The sequence below is a fragment of the Pipra filicauda genome, unplaced genomic scaffold, assembly GCF_003945595.2.
Source record: "Pipra filicauda isolate LSUMZ 115617 unplaced genomic scaffold, ASM394559v2 scaffold27_size4233163_pilon, whole genome shotgun sequence".
Lineage (NCBI taxonomy): Eukaryota > Metazoa > Chordata > Aves > Passeriformes > Pipridae > Pipra > Pipra filicauda.
In genome coordinates this window covers 1,679,086-1,694,556 of record NW_024104398.1, presented here as the reverse complement: position 1 = coordinate 1,694,556, position 15,471 = coordinate 1,679,086, and positions in this window count along the sequence as shown.

The window sequence follows — 15,471 nt, the reverse complement described above, 5'->3', positions numbered from 1 at the left end:
TCCTCTCTGGATTGATATTGAATGGTAAGCACAAGGCCAGCCTGTGCATTCTTGATACAACGTTAATCAATCTTACTGGTATGATAAATGAAACAGGTATTGGGTCCTTGAAAACACAATCTGAAACTATCCTGGTGAACAAAGGTGTCATTTTTTTCCTAGTTCTTCATCTCTGCGATCCAAAATAACTCAACAAAAAGACAGATTTTTAGCTAAGAGCCACATTTTCAGGCCAAATTTAAATCCCTTCTCAGCTGTGATAAACGTAAGTTCACCCTGATGGACCCTACCTGCATCCACAAACCAGCAGGGCCTCAGGGGGCATCACCAGCTGTATGAAAACTGAATTTACAGAACTAGGGATTGTGGTAGGAGCTTTTCCACATGACCTCTGGTAGGTTGAGGGTGCCTGTGCCAGGCTGTAGAGACAGACTCTCCTGCACTTTCCTGGTGGCAGAAGAGCCTGTGGAGGATGTCAGACTCTGATGGACTGCAGGTACTCAGATGTTCATCTTCAGATACGGCACTGCAGCTCATACAAGCATTTGTTTCTTCTTTGCTTGTTGCCTACCTGGATCTCATCTCACAGAGGACTGCAGTTTGTTTATTTGTTTGTTTCTAGGGATAAATATTTTCTAGATTCCCCTTGCACTTTAAAGCTTTGAACAAAGGAAGGGACCCAGCTCAAAATATTCTGTGAAACCTGTGAAACATCAAAGCTTCTGTTTCTCCCTGGACCATGTGGGTGAAAGAGGTAACAGGCAAGTGCTGAGTTTACATTAGCCCTCACAGGTCTCAGAGTATGACTGCTCTCTCTCTTAGCCAGCATCAGTGAATATAGTCTCAAAGTTGAGGTAAATTTAGGCAACTGATTTGGGAACATCAATGCAGGGCCCACAAAGAGCATTTGCTGGAGTCAGAAGAATTTTTTTCCAGTGCCCTGGGGATCCAGCAGTAATTATTTGCATATGCACCCACCACCTCCCTGAAAGCAAATGTGACTCCTCAGACAGAGCCCCTTCAGCTTCCCAGTGGGGACAAGTACACTACAGTTTACTGGCAGTGGGTGCTGTAGGAAAGGATAAACTGGGCAAAAAGGTCATTTGTCTGATCCCATGTCCCAGTCACTAAGTTCAAATGATGGAGGCAATAGAACTGATACCACACTTCAAAATTTTTCTCTCTTCTGTTTTCCCTTTTCTCTTTTGTTCAATGTTTTAATTATTTACTAGTTGATTCTATTTTTATGGGTGGCACTTTTTTACCATTTTACAATTTTATGTAGATAAAAACCTCCAACTTATGGATAACATCAATTTCTGATAGTCACCCAAGAACAGAAATACTGCAGTCTTGCCTCACTAATGATAGCATGCTGCAATCTGTCCCTCCCATAGAATTGTGCTACTTCATGCAAAATAGAGCAACTGCCATAAATCTGCTCCAGTCATAGAAATGAGCTGAGATCTTCACCTTGTAAAAGGTCACCTCACACCAGAGCAAAGGATCTTAAGTTTTATTGAAAGCAAAGATCCCTTCTTCTCCCTTCACCAAACTGTCAGGAAAAAAAGTTGTCCTGTTGTGAACTAGTATCTGCCCTATTCCCTCTCCCCATCCTTGTGACTATGGTTGCTTCGGCACAGCCTGTGCCCTCTGCCTGCAGCACAAGGATGGCTTCCAGTAACCCGGAGCTTTTCAGTACCTTATCTCCATTATTTAGGCAAATACAGAACACTTTTCCAGACAGGTTCCAGGGCGCCAGCTTATCTGCATTATTATAATAATGATCCTTTATCCACAGTATCCAGCCTCTCCTTAAAAATCAATCGCTGCCCAATTAATGTTCTTTAAATAGGGGGATTTCCACGCTGCAGTACTAGATGTACTGCCCTGCTCTTTTGATCTGCTCTACTGTGTTTCACTGCTTGCTTCTTTTTTTGCTATTCTGACATCACCTTACTACTGGTTGTCTTAATATTTGTTGTTTGATTTGTTGTTTGAAGAACATTTATGATCTGTTTAATGGGACCTGTGTTACACATTCAAGGAGTTTTGCTTTAATGCATTTACCTTGATGGTCGGGAGCAAAGGGTAGCCAAGATGTCCTAAACCTGTGATATGGTCATGTTAACTCTTCATCTCTGTACTGCACATGAAATCTTGCCATGGTCAGGATATCCCAGGGTTTAGTGTGGCTAAGCATGATACCATGTAATTACCTGGAAAGAGAAAGCTCATAACATTTATTTTATCCAAGGAATTATACAAAGCTACCCTGTAGCAAACTAGTCAAGCAATACAGAGCTTTTTAGGTGACGTACTTATTTGACATGGATTTTTGAAAATCATTTATTTCTTTTCAATGACAGGTTATAAAAAAACCCTCATAGAAAGATGAAGCTGTATATTTCCCTTATGCTCTGGCTTCCTATGATTTCACAGATTATAGAAGGGCCTCGCAGAAATGTATTCCTATAAATGCAGCCAAAAATGAAAACAGCATTTCAAATGCCTTCTCCTAGGGGCTCTAGCTGTGCTACTCTAGGACAAGTATGTTTTTACACTATGTAGAGATCTTGACAAGAAGAAAAAAATAACAATGTCTTTCAAGAATATGTTTCACTTAAAACAGATATGGGTGCTAGGATATGTGAATCTAATATCATAATAGTGAAATAATTTAATAATAATAGTAGTAATAATAATATGGAACATGTCCTTGTTTGGAGTCTAAGATGGGAAAAAGGACTTAATAAGTGTCAGTACCAATATTCTGATTTGTCTGTTGGAACAGAAGATCTGTTCATCATAGAAGAATAATTATTCTCTTTTGGTTCTAAGTGTGAATTTCCATCCAACTATGCCTCATTGCAGATGAGCATATCATGAGAGAGGTCCAGTTATGCTGGGCATGCATATAACAAGAGATATTCTGTCTCCAAATAACTGAAGAGATAGAAAAATCAAGGAGAAATTGAGAAATTTTATTCCTATTCTAAAATGAGAAAATTGTGAGACTCAGTGACCTGCACAAAAAAGCTCATAAGGAATAGCCCAAAAAGCCCACAGTTTTGGGGATGCCTATAACATCCAGTGGGGAGGACTCAGCAAGAGTCCCTGAAGCTGCTCCTGTGTACAGAGTCTGACCCTGCCAGCATGGCCCTACACCCCCAGTCACCACCTTTAGTGACAGATAAACTCTGAGCCACAACGATGCTTATTCTGTCACTGTCTTTGATGGAAATTACTGCCTTTTCTTGCTGCTTTTTTTCTTGGCATTTTTAACTTTTGAAAGAAATGCATTTCTCTTTCAATGGAGAAAGCAGTTCAAAGGCAGTGTATCTTTCTCTAACTTTCCTGTAGTTAAAGAGGTTGGCATTTTCTTGTAACCACTTTAAACATCTGCAGACCCTCTTAGTTTGCTTGTCCAAACCAGTTAGGACAGGAAGGTTTCTATTTTTCTTTCTAGCTGGGGGAGAAAAATCATACAAAAAAGAACATGCCTCAGAGCAGCATTTCAATCAGAAATTTATCTACCCTGAAGATGTGAAACTCGATTTCGCTATATTTATGAGTTTCACAGCAGAGAAAGGTCAAAATGTGAATATATCCAGGAAAATTGGCAAAGCCTCTTAAGCTTCCACTGTCCCAACAGGCATAAAACTAAAACTGCGCCTCATGGTTTAATGTCAGCAGGGCTTGGTTTTTTGTTGTACATGAAAATGTTCTATAGAGGGTTTGAGGTATTCAGACAGTACAGAGTCAGAAAAATCAGATTAAAATTAACAGTGCTCAAATGTGGAATTAAAAAACAAACAACAACAGGAAAACAAACAAACAAAAAACCCACCAGAAAAAGTGATGCAGAACCACTTTTACTCTAGAGAGCCAAATCCATTAAGTTAATTAGTTGAGCAGCTGATGCTCTGATCTGACATTGTTTCTTCATTTAAGATCTTTAAGTCTTCACGCAAGAAGACTTCTCGTTATTTCTAATCCAAACAAACCGTGATACAGGGACATTCTTCTGCAAACAGTTTGTTGATAAAATTTTCATCTAACCAATCACAATCTGAAATTTCGAACAGTGTGACCGATGTGACCTATTACATAAATTCTATTTTTCTTCTCTCATGAACCAATGACCTAGACATTGTAAACAACTTCCTTTGTTCCTCCCTCAAAGTTAGTTTCAGTCCAAAATGTTTCCTTTTAAGATTTATTAAAAAAAAAAAAAAAAAGGGAGACAGAGACTTTTATGTAAATCCTCATTCTGTCATGTACTTCTCTGAAGACATGGACAAAACAAACAAAGCCAGATCCCCAGCAGACATCTGACAGAGCAATCCAAAGGCAGGGCTTTCGAGTGCCTCTTGAGCTGCTGCCTGCCTTCACAGGGGCTTAAATTCACATGCTGCTGGGACACCCCCACCAGAGTAGATCTGTTCTGGGCTCCATCCAACCGAGCAATGCTGAATGCTAAAACTCACCAAGAATCACAAACTGGTTGTTTTTTCTGACTCGATCTGACTGGAATGTGCAGGGAGACTCCAGCTTTACAGCCTGGGGTGAGGGCACTGACCAGGGTGAAAGGGAGTCATCATCATTGGCCTGTCTGGTCAATATTGTGCAAAATGGGGAGAGAGGAAAGAAAAGAAAGAAAACCAAGAAACCCAAAGACAACCAGATCCTGGAGGTAAGAGCCAGAGCCTAACCTCAGTATAAATCAAATCAGCAAAGCAGCTGCTTTATATTCCAGAGAAGTGGGAAACATTGAATCTCCCCATGCCCCACCATGGCAGCTGTACTGCATGCAAGTAGAGGTAAAATGAGATGGGTGTTTAAGTAAAATGAACTAAGTGTTTAAATATGGTTTTCACAAATGCTAACTCTGCACCAAGGAAGACAGATACCTCCAGGAATCATCCAGGCACTGAAGCCCATAAGATAGACCAGTGGTGGCCAGTCAGTTCTGGTTGTGGAAAGCCTCCTCTGAAAACGTCAAACACAAGGATTGCTGCAGATATACATAAGCTTTCTTGTCTTCATCAGCTTCCACAGCTTCCCATAGTCTCCTAGGAGCCTGGTGTGTTATGATACTGACGACGTCTGTGCTCTGAGTGCAGCAGTATACAGAGGTACCTTAGTAGTGCAGCAGCAGGAAAGTGAGGCCAGCCCATGACAAGCACAAAGTCACACATCGCCGTTCCATAAAGAGGGAGGAGAAAGCTGAGGAGCAGACAGGCCAGCAGACTGCAGTGGAATGCCGCTGTCTCCATCTCTGTGACCACCACCATGCCAGACTTTAAAAGGCTTTGCTGTCTCTTCAGTATGTTTCTGCTCCTTCCCTCCCCCAGGGAAGCTTCTGAGATTAAAAGCTTATACATTCTTCCAGTCATGGCAGGAAAAGTGGGTGTGTTACATAGGGACTCTAGTCTCTCTGTCAGGATCAGGAGAGGAAACTGCTTGCATCCAGCCCCAAGCTTCCCAAAAGTGGAGTGCACAGTGTCTCCAGCACTGTTTCTGGGATGGGTAATTAAATTGTTCCAACACAGACTCGCACACCTCCTGGGGCTGGCACAGAGGGGACTTAGCAGGAAATCTGGAGCACAGCGGGGAGCAGGCTTTCTGAGTTCAGAGAGCTTGTTTTCCATTGCTTTTCCCACTCCATCACGCTCTCTAGAAAATGAACAACCAAGCTTGACTTTTCACAATTTAATTTTCTGAGTGTGTTTTTTCATTGATCAAGAAGTTGCCTGATTTAGACTTTAAGTGATTGTCTCTGAATTGTTACTCTACACACATGCCTGCAAGCAAGGCACGCTGTGACATCTTTGCTAAGCTCATCAGTTCCTGCCACTGAAGCTTAATAAATGTTACTCCTCTGCCATGTAAGGCCTGAGGTTGTTATGCTGAGGAAAAGAAGAGTAGAAATTGGATTTGAGGAGAAAATGTTTTCTGCAGGATCAGAATTTGATAGAAGCCTTTATCCTTAGCTAAAACACCTCATTAAAACTAAGAAAAATAAAACATCTACTTTTTTCCAAAAGCAGCAATATTTTTTCCCCAAAAAAACCCAATTTATTTACATGTCTGGGGAAAAAATGCAGATGGGATTGCCTTTATGGGCCAGATTTTGTCATCTGTCCTACTCTGAACCCACTCCATTGTCCAACCCAAAGCTGAGTTATCGTTGCTGATGATTGTAAAAGGATAGCACTGGATTTTGCTCTGGTATATTTGGAAGGTTCCATCTTTTTGGTTTTTTGGGCTGTTGGGTGACTACATTTCAAACCTTTGAAGGAGTGAAGAAGTTTGGATTTTTAGCAGAAGTTTCCCCAATCGGCAAATCCTGCCCTATGAGTGGGTGCCCACACCACTCTTCAGGGAGAAGATTGGCTACAACTCCCTTGCGCAGAAGCAACAATTTAACGTACCCCTCTTGCATCACAGGCAGATGTCCTACATATACCAAGGAGCTGCTTCAGGCACACAAATTCCCCTAAAGGGATCAGACATTTACTGTGTGATGTATGACCATTGGTAGCTCAGGGTCCAGAACTGTAGTGATATAAAGCACCAAAGTCATCAGATGTTCAGAGAGTTGAAAGCCATCTTTCTAGAGAAAATACAAACCATTCCACAGCCTGTCATGCTATTGCTCATCTCTTCCTCCTTCTGCCTTTTTATTAGTAAGACCTTTCTTTCCCAATTTCCCCCTTTGTTTAAATTTAAGAACATCTCTTTGCTTCTTAACAGGAAGAAATATTTCTCAGAAATATTTATGGGTCACTGACAATGATGCACAATTTGTATTTTGCTCATTAAGGGCTACCCAGCTGAACTTCAGCTCTTCCCTGACTGTTGCTTCAATTAATCTTCTGTTTGGCATTTGGCTGCCTATTAGTGCTAACAAAATATTGTTATGAAAACATATCAAATTGCCCTTCTTAGGCTATAATCAGTCTTTCTGGCATGAAGTACAGGCAGGTTCAATCTGGACTATAAGTTCACTTCTAAATTTCAAAACATGATGCAGTCTCTAAAGGTCGAATAAATTAAATTCTTTCTGCTCCATCCGATATGTGAGCTACTCTACTTCTAATTTAATTTTGATATGCCCTCAAAGTCAGGTAGCACATCCAGAAAAAGTTCATCTGAAATCCTTGTTGAGTGGGTAATTTTCCCTCTAGGAGTACTGGAATTTACAAAGAACTGGTTTGGCTTTATTTGTTTTGCTTACAGGTTCATGTGGAATTTCTTCCACTGACCCATTGAGACCCCATGGCTACCTCAGATCTCTATCTCTTGTGGCCTTCAAATTCCTTTTAAACCATCATTTGTGCACAGATCTTTACGCAGAGATCCTGGGGATGGGCAAGTTCCTTTGACATTTCTCAGAGGGCTTTACAAATATAAACCTAATCTTCATAAAATTTCTCTGAGGGAGGTTAGTCTTACCTCCCTCACAATATGATGAAGGAACTGAGACACAGATGCATTGTCTAAGACTGGTGCCACTCTGGGACCAAGAAGATGGAAGTCAGTCCTCTCTTCTCCATGTCCAGTCCCAGGGCATTACTATGCAGATCATTTGACTGCTGACAATTACTCAAGTCAATGTAATCACAGTATCTCAATGAATACCATACATTAAACAATTTTTTTTCCTATTTGTATATTACAGAGTAGATCTATACAAGTCTCCGATTCAGTTTGCCTCACAAAAGCATAAAATGGTTGTATCAGTACTTCAGTGACAACTTAAATCTGTGTATGCTGGAATTGAATGTAGTATCAAAGTATGCACATTTTAGAATATGACTCTGTGACAGCAAAGGAGATCAGATAATTTGGGGACAAATAAATTTAATTACATAAATATTATTTCTATTATTACATATGTTTTGTTTCTAAGCATTAATTTAGAGGGGATTTTAGCTTGGCTAATCCAATAAAGAGCAATGACTTGGAACAAAACCAGCAACAATTTTTCCAAGTCCTCTGCTTTCTCTTGTAGGAAGCAGCCTGTCCCATCATTAGCTTCTAAGCTTTCAAACACATCCTTTCCATCTCACCCACTGCTGGCATTTCCCAAATTAACCACCTCCATGGACAGCAGTGTTTCAGCAAACAGTCATTCTCTCCTGTCACAGCACATCCTACAGCTGTCTTATCCAACGAACTTAATCAACCTGCTGGGGAGAGCTGAATTATTACTGATGTAAGACTGATTGAAATTAGTGATTCCCCCCACTTACTCACAGTGTGAAAAAACAAGACTTTGCATATATAAATATCAAGATATCACAAGCAAGTGTGGAACAATAACAACCTGAAATACTGGGGTTTTCTGTCAGTAATGCATGAATTACTGGAATATTCTGTAAACCAGTGATTCTAAGTTTGTTTCAGATTGTCATTCTGGCTTTGTATATAAATGAGTCATAACAATTACAACTTATTAGATTTCTTAGGAAGATCTCAAGGCTGTAGCCCCAGCCACCTGCATTTCATAAGAAGTCCTACACAAGCCTTTGCAGATCTAGACAAGAGTCTGTATATCTTTGAGACCGTAGCTGATGCTGATGCTGATGCTGATGCTGATGCTGAAAGAAGAGCTTCCAGTGACAAAGGTATCATCACAGATTCCAAGCCCTGGACATGACACCCCAGATATAGAATAGAACATATAGGACATATCTCTTGGAAGGGGCCTACAATGATCATCTAGACCAACTGCCTGACCACTTCCTGGCTGATCACAAGTTAAAGCCTAGGTATGCCATGGCAAAAGGAAAAGTAATGTAGAAGTCAAGGAAGACTGAATGGACTTCAGAAAAATTCCAACACCACCACATCAGTCAGGGAAGGAAATTCCAGTCTGGCTGAACAAACAACTCAGATATCTCAGAGAGATGAGACTCCACCAAAGTACCACCACTTAGTCTAAAATTGTTCTTGCTTTTTCACCCTGGGCTTTTTCTCTGAGAATACTCTTCTTATGGTCCCTAGCCCCCATAGGCCAGAAGGTGAAACTCTGCTACTGAGAGGGCTCCCTGAACCATGAAACCAGTGGAGGACCATACTCCAATCACCCTATTGCTCCAAGCAGTGACTTATATCACAAGAGACTGTAATGAAGTCATTAGGCCTAATGGGGGAGAAAAGAAAGATTTAAAGTAGATCTAGCACCAGAACTGAACTGAAGTGGAATTTTCCATTTTATACATATGAAATATTAGACTGCAACTGCACCTCACTGCTGCAGAATTAGCCATGGATCCAATTATGACTCTTCTCCCTTCAGCCTTGAAAAGCTCCTGTCTGAATTTGCAGTAAGCAATAAAGCAGTCAATGTTTATCCAAAATGCTTATAGTGCTTCCCTCTCCCTTTTACTCCTTGTCAGTTTGTCCTCAGATTGCAAGAAAATGTATTGGTTTTCCACCCTGGAAGCATTTTCCAGATGCCTAGGGAAGCCCTTCACACATACCAGGTGCTGCTTTTAATGAGTAAGGCTTTTAACTTTCATAACTATGGTGCCACTACCAACAGTCCTATTTGCTGCATGCTGTGGTTTAAGGGTGAAAAAAAAACCCACAACAACAAAAAACACTAACAAGAGTGTCAGCTCAGCTCGCAGCGTCTCCCTTCCTGGGCTATTACAGAGCATGAGACCTCTGAAGGTAACTACTCTACAAATTTTAGATATTGACCTTGATGTCCTGTCCCTTACAATATTCTTTAAAATCCATCATCTGCAAACTAAGTTTAATTCAGCAAATCTAATTAGTAACGGAGACAATAAATAACAAGCTTAAGGGGAGGGAGGAGAGAATCTCTTGCAGGTGGCCAGCTCTTAGCTGAATGATTCTCTGTGCAATGGTCATGCTTCAAAAATTTAATTCTCTGTAATTTTATTTAGGATGGGGAAAACAAAACAAAATGAGCAAAGTGATATAGGATTTCATTTATATTCTGACAGGGACATTTATCTAAAATTTAACTATTATAGCTGCAGTTACTGTACCTTTCTTTCAAAGCATTTAATGATGTGAAACAAGTGGCAATAAAAAAAAAAAAAAAAAGGACCTACTTGGCATTGCTATTTGCTATTTTTACTCCAGAAAAAGAAGTCTCCCTACTGTTGGGCTGATTGTACTAATCTGAGATTCCTACAGTTCTTCAGACTTGATTGCTTTTTGATTCTTGCTTAGTAGAAGTGGCGATAAAGGAGTTGAAATCATAATTACTATTTAGAAGGCAAAGAGGAGGCCACTTCAGTTCTGTGGTGAGTGGCACATTTTGTTGCTTTAATTAAAAAGTTGTTCTGAGAAGCTTAACTGCTTCTGCAGTATTCAGAGCACAAAAAGTACGGTATTTACAGAGACACTTTGGGGATCACTCTTGCAGTTTTTCTGAGCTATATTCATGTTGCTTAAGCATAGTAAGTCATTGAATTAGAAATACCCTTTTTATCTTGAAAATTATAAAGCAATCCTCTCGATAATGAAAATGTTTTTTCCTTTATGTAGTTCTTAAATTGCTATCTGTCTCTATTAAGGCTCTTAAAGGGAGATTTTCAGCAACAGAACACCCTCTAAAAACAAAACCTAAGCAACAAGCAATAACTGAAGGTGTTTAGATCAGAACTGCAATGTGCCTGCTCCCTTTGAGGTGAATACCCAGAAATCTCAAAGAGTCAAGGCTTTTACTCCCTGAGAGTGGGCTAAAAGTGAGCATCACTCCACAACCACAAGCTACCATTCTCTTCTGGAGATAGCAATGGATGTCAGATTTGCCAGTGTATTACACAATCCTCTGAGCTAGCCAGACTCCCTTGAGACTCAGTTTTCACTTTTAAAAATCAATACATTTCACTGGTACTTTCAGCTTTTCATATGGAAGCAGCACTGAGAATTAGTATTTTACTGAACTTAAAGTGAGTGGACTAAGGAGGGCATGTAAGATTTGGGTCCACTTCAGAATCATGTGACAGCTCAGGCAAGATGCTGTTGACTCAGAGACAATAAGCTAAATCACATCTAGGTTTTTTATTTGATGATGCCAGGATCCTTCATGTTGACTGTGATTATAAGATCAGCTGTTCCTTTTGCACTGAAATTATGACAAAGGCCCCTCTTAGCTTTAGCTCTAAGCTCAACCCAAACCAGATGTATTTGAGGTGCCTTCTATGTTTCCCTCTGCTCTAGGTACCAGCCAAAACAGCTGTCCCATGTCAAACAGTAAAATTAGCTGCAAGGGATGTAAACGTCCCAACATCTGATGTTCATTTCCTGACCTCTGGAACTATGCTTTATTAGGAAAGTGAGTTGCATTTTAAATGCCCCAGGCTGCTATCACTTATCTGAAAATTAACCTCTGGGTAAAATTTAAGATCCAGGTTTCTCAGCTGGAAAAGTTGGTCAGGGAAACCTCACACTGGCACAGGTCTACATGCCCATCCCAAAGCATCTTAGTGTGGCCTTTCCCACTCACACCTGGAACAGGGCAGGAACAGCACTTCCTTGGTTCTTCAGGTCTCTACAGGCCATGCTCCTTGCATTCATGAAGAGATAAGGGAGATCAAAGACTCACCAAAACCCTTCTTGTTTTGCTGAATGGTGAGGGAATAGCATTATGCCACACTTAGGGCTGGTCCACCAATGGAAGCCATAAGGGGGATCGGTTATTTGTCCTGCTCTACTTTACACATCCTAAGTAGAATAGTAACACTCACTATGAATCCCAGGAGAGATGTCACAGTACATGGGAAAACACCCTCAGGCGGGACTAAGTAGAGCCTTGAAATGCTGCTGTGGATTCTGAGCCATGTCATTCTTCACCTTTGTGACACTTGAGGCAACATTAAATTCCCTATATCTAATACTCTCATTTGAAGTGAAGCATCTTCAGCAGCCCTAATGTTTCATCTCAGTCTCACAGCTTGGGAAAACTAGCAGCTGTTTTGTAATTCAAAAGCAACAGAACAATAGCCCATTGAGGCTACTCCTCCTGTCTGTGGATGGGTGAGTCAGATGAATAATTGGACAATGTAGATCAGTTAAGCCTAATTCAGTTAATAGAATTAATTTGCAAATTAGTACACATTAGGTGAATCAGTTGCAATTCATTTTGACAGAAATGTTAGAAAATATTGAAGTAGCTACAATGAAACATAGATAAATATTGCTACTGAAAAGGTTCTGAAGAAGGCTACCTCTACATGGAAGTCTTTAACTGTAAATGCTGGGGATGGATAAGTTTAAATTTCATAAAATCAGTAGGAAGCATATTTTCGTCCTGGCTTGTACAGCTCTTCTCACCCTGACAACTCTTAATGGATCTTAAATAATCATTAGAGACAGGCTGAGAAAGTTCTGACTGGGATCCAAGCATAAATGTTTTTGAGACTGATATAGGGTCTAGTGCAAGGAAAAAGAAATAAACTATTTTAAATTTGAAAGCAGGTCTAACAAAATCAGTTGGTAAAATAATATGGTCCTCTAACACTTTTCCTGGGAAAGCTTGAAAACATGTCTGGGCTATTGTTACTCAGGACACACACTTACAGCAGATGAACATCTGACATGAGCCAGATCGGTGTCTTAAGGGTGGTGATCACAGGGAGGAAAATGCCAATACTATGATCTTATATGCTATTGAAAAATGTGAAAAATGCTTTGATCAGGTACAGTTAACAGGATCTCCTGAGCAATAGTTGAGCTGCAGCTTCTGGAGCACTAAGATGATTTAGGAAGATGCTGGACTCTGTGCGTGATCAGAGCAAACAGGAGAACAGATGTGCCACACACACACATGACAAAGAATAAAACCTCCATTGTTGACTTGATTCTAAAATGATGGCAAAACCTGGTCTTGAATAAACGCATCTGGAGGAAAATCAGATCGTGGCTGCATCAGTTTAGCAGTTTAATGTGACACCTCCCTGGAATCGACTAGCACCTAAACACATATTGCTGTGGCGCTCAGTTGCTTCACCATATCAGTCCTTGCTCCTTCTGAGCTATAAATACAGGGTGTGATCCATAATAGGTATAAATCCTACCTCTCTGTAGATTTTGCTACGTCTGGCAGTTTGTACTTTCTTTGGGTATCACTAACGAACACCATGTACACAGGATTTCCTCACAAGTGCAAAATAGGTAACAGTTTTAATAAATAATTTATTTCTTTTAGTGATAGTCCTTTATATTCTGTTTTACTGACACTTTTCCTGCATGACAAGGATTCACAGGTGTAGCAAAGCTTTTGTAAAGAACTTTACTGCAATCAATTTGACATGAAAGTAGTGGAGCTGCCAGAAAAGCTAACTTGTGTAAAAAATCTATTACCTATACAATTTTTATTCTGTGTGTAAAACTTCACAGGTGTGCTATTGTACCTTTCTGAAAGGATTTAAAGTAGTAGAACAGCTGTAACAGTTATGTTGCCCAGCTTCTGAATTATGCATTGAGAAAACTGAACCTAGCATTACATTGTGTCTATCAAACTCAGAGCCTCCCAGCTCACAGTCATGGCTTGTCAGGTTTGATGAGGAGCTGTTTAAATGCAGTGTCAGAGTAGGTTACCTGGGGCAATGCACAGAAGGCTGCTCGCCAGTTGGCTGAAAGCCCTGTGGTATCTATAAAATCCAGTCAAATGCTGGAAAATAATTCATGATGTAGACTTCCAATGACTGAGTCATGGGTTCTGCTTTTCCATGTTAATGCTTCGTAATGATGAATGAAGAAACCAGCCACCCCTCCCAAGCCCTGCCAGCTCTTCACCTCCTCCTGCCCCTTGCACACATTATCATACACAAACCATACACAGTGATAGCTGAAAGCCCCCCAGTTCCCAGCTGCAGGATTTAGCCACCATAGCAGCTCACCAGGCTGGTCAGGCCTCATTGTCATGTGGCCTCCTGTTATCTGACTGGAGGCATTTCCAGTGATAGCCCGACTCCCCATCAGCAAGCCCCAGGGAGGGCAATGCCAAGGGTGGATTCAAGTTCTCTTCCTGAGCCCTTTGCAGTTGGAGACCACCAGGATACCTTCCCCTCCGGTTACAATTCTCACTGCTATCCCTTGATGCTCAGCCTCCAGCTGAAATTGTTCTCAGCAGGGAGAGGCTGAAGGGCATAGAGTAATTCAGAGTTATAAATCAAATGACAAATGCAGAGCCCTTCCTTCCAAATTTGCATCAAGTCCCACAAACTGTAATGCTGTTGCCTCTTCCTGACTTCAGGCAGACTGCTAAGATGAAGATCCACATTGTTGACTAAATGGCTGCTGTGCAATTGAGATTCAGATCCTTTTGAAAAAAACAGACTTCAGCCTTGCTGTAAAAGTCTACAAGAAAAACTGTGGATAGAACTCTCCCAGAGCTGCGTGCAGCTGGGGGAACAGCACAGGATTCTTGGCTGCAGAGCTCTTTTCCAGGACACGCTAGCAAAGACAAACAGCCCTGGGCTCTGGTAATCTTCATCCAGCTTGAAAGGAGGCTGTGCAGGCCAGAGTTCAGAAAGATCTTCCATCTCAGAATGTTCATCAGTCCTAGAGCACATCGACTGCTGTCATAGCATGGAAAAGAGAGCCAGAAAACCAACTGTGTTTCTAGGGCCTTTGAACTGCCATGGCTCTAATGACACGTTGCAGAAACGTTACGTACAAGATAAGGCATGTATGTAGATAGTAACTGATGTGCTGCAAAAGCCTTTGTTTGTGTGACCCTGTGTGTAGCTCAGGCCATGGCTTTCTTGACAGGCAGAGGAAAGCACCCTGAGATGCCCACGTAGACATTAACCCCGCACTCAGGACACGGGTTATGTAACCCAGCGGTAGGACGCACTGCGGCCGGTGTGAGGCTTTAACCATCGCTTCATCCAAAGTGCCCCTTGTTGTTGGAAATTTCACAGTTCAGCACACAGTAAATTGATTCTTTTACTAGGTCAGGCCTGGTAACAGGCGTTGATTTAAGCAGCTTATTTCAACAGAAGACTAAATGCTCTTCCTAAATGGCAGGTCTCTATGATCAGACAGAGGATGGATTCTGCTCCTAGTGACACGTGCACAGAGGCACAGCCGCGCTGGGAGCGCGGCAGAGCAGAAAGATTGGCCCCTGCTACTTGGTAGCATTTTCAGGGAACACCAAATGTTATTTACTTCCTAATCTTCCTACAGAATATAAAGAATTGCTGCTCTAGGCTATTTCAGAGACTTAATGTGAGTGACTCACTTGAGTTGTATACTGACCTCAGGCACAGTAAAGATATATTTTACAGTGCTTTTAAAAACTCCTAATGCAGATTTCTGTACTTCTGAAGATCCCTAGAGTGCACTTAAAGAGATTTTCATGAAGTGTTAAAGCACACATACCTGGCCAAGCCCCATGCTATTTGTTTTTATTAGTCAACATACCCCTAATCATTGGTCATACCATCTTCCAGGCTGTATTCTCTATGCTAA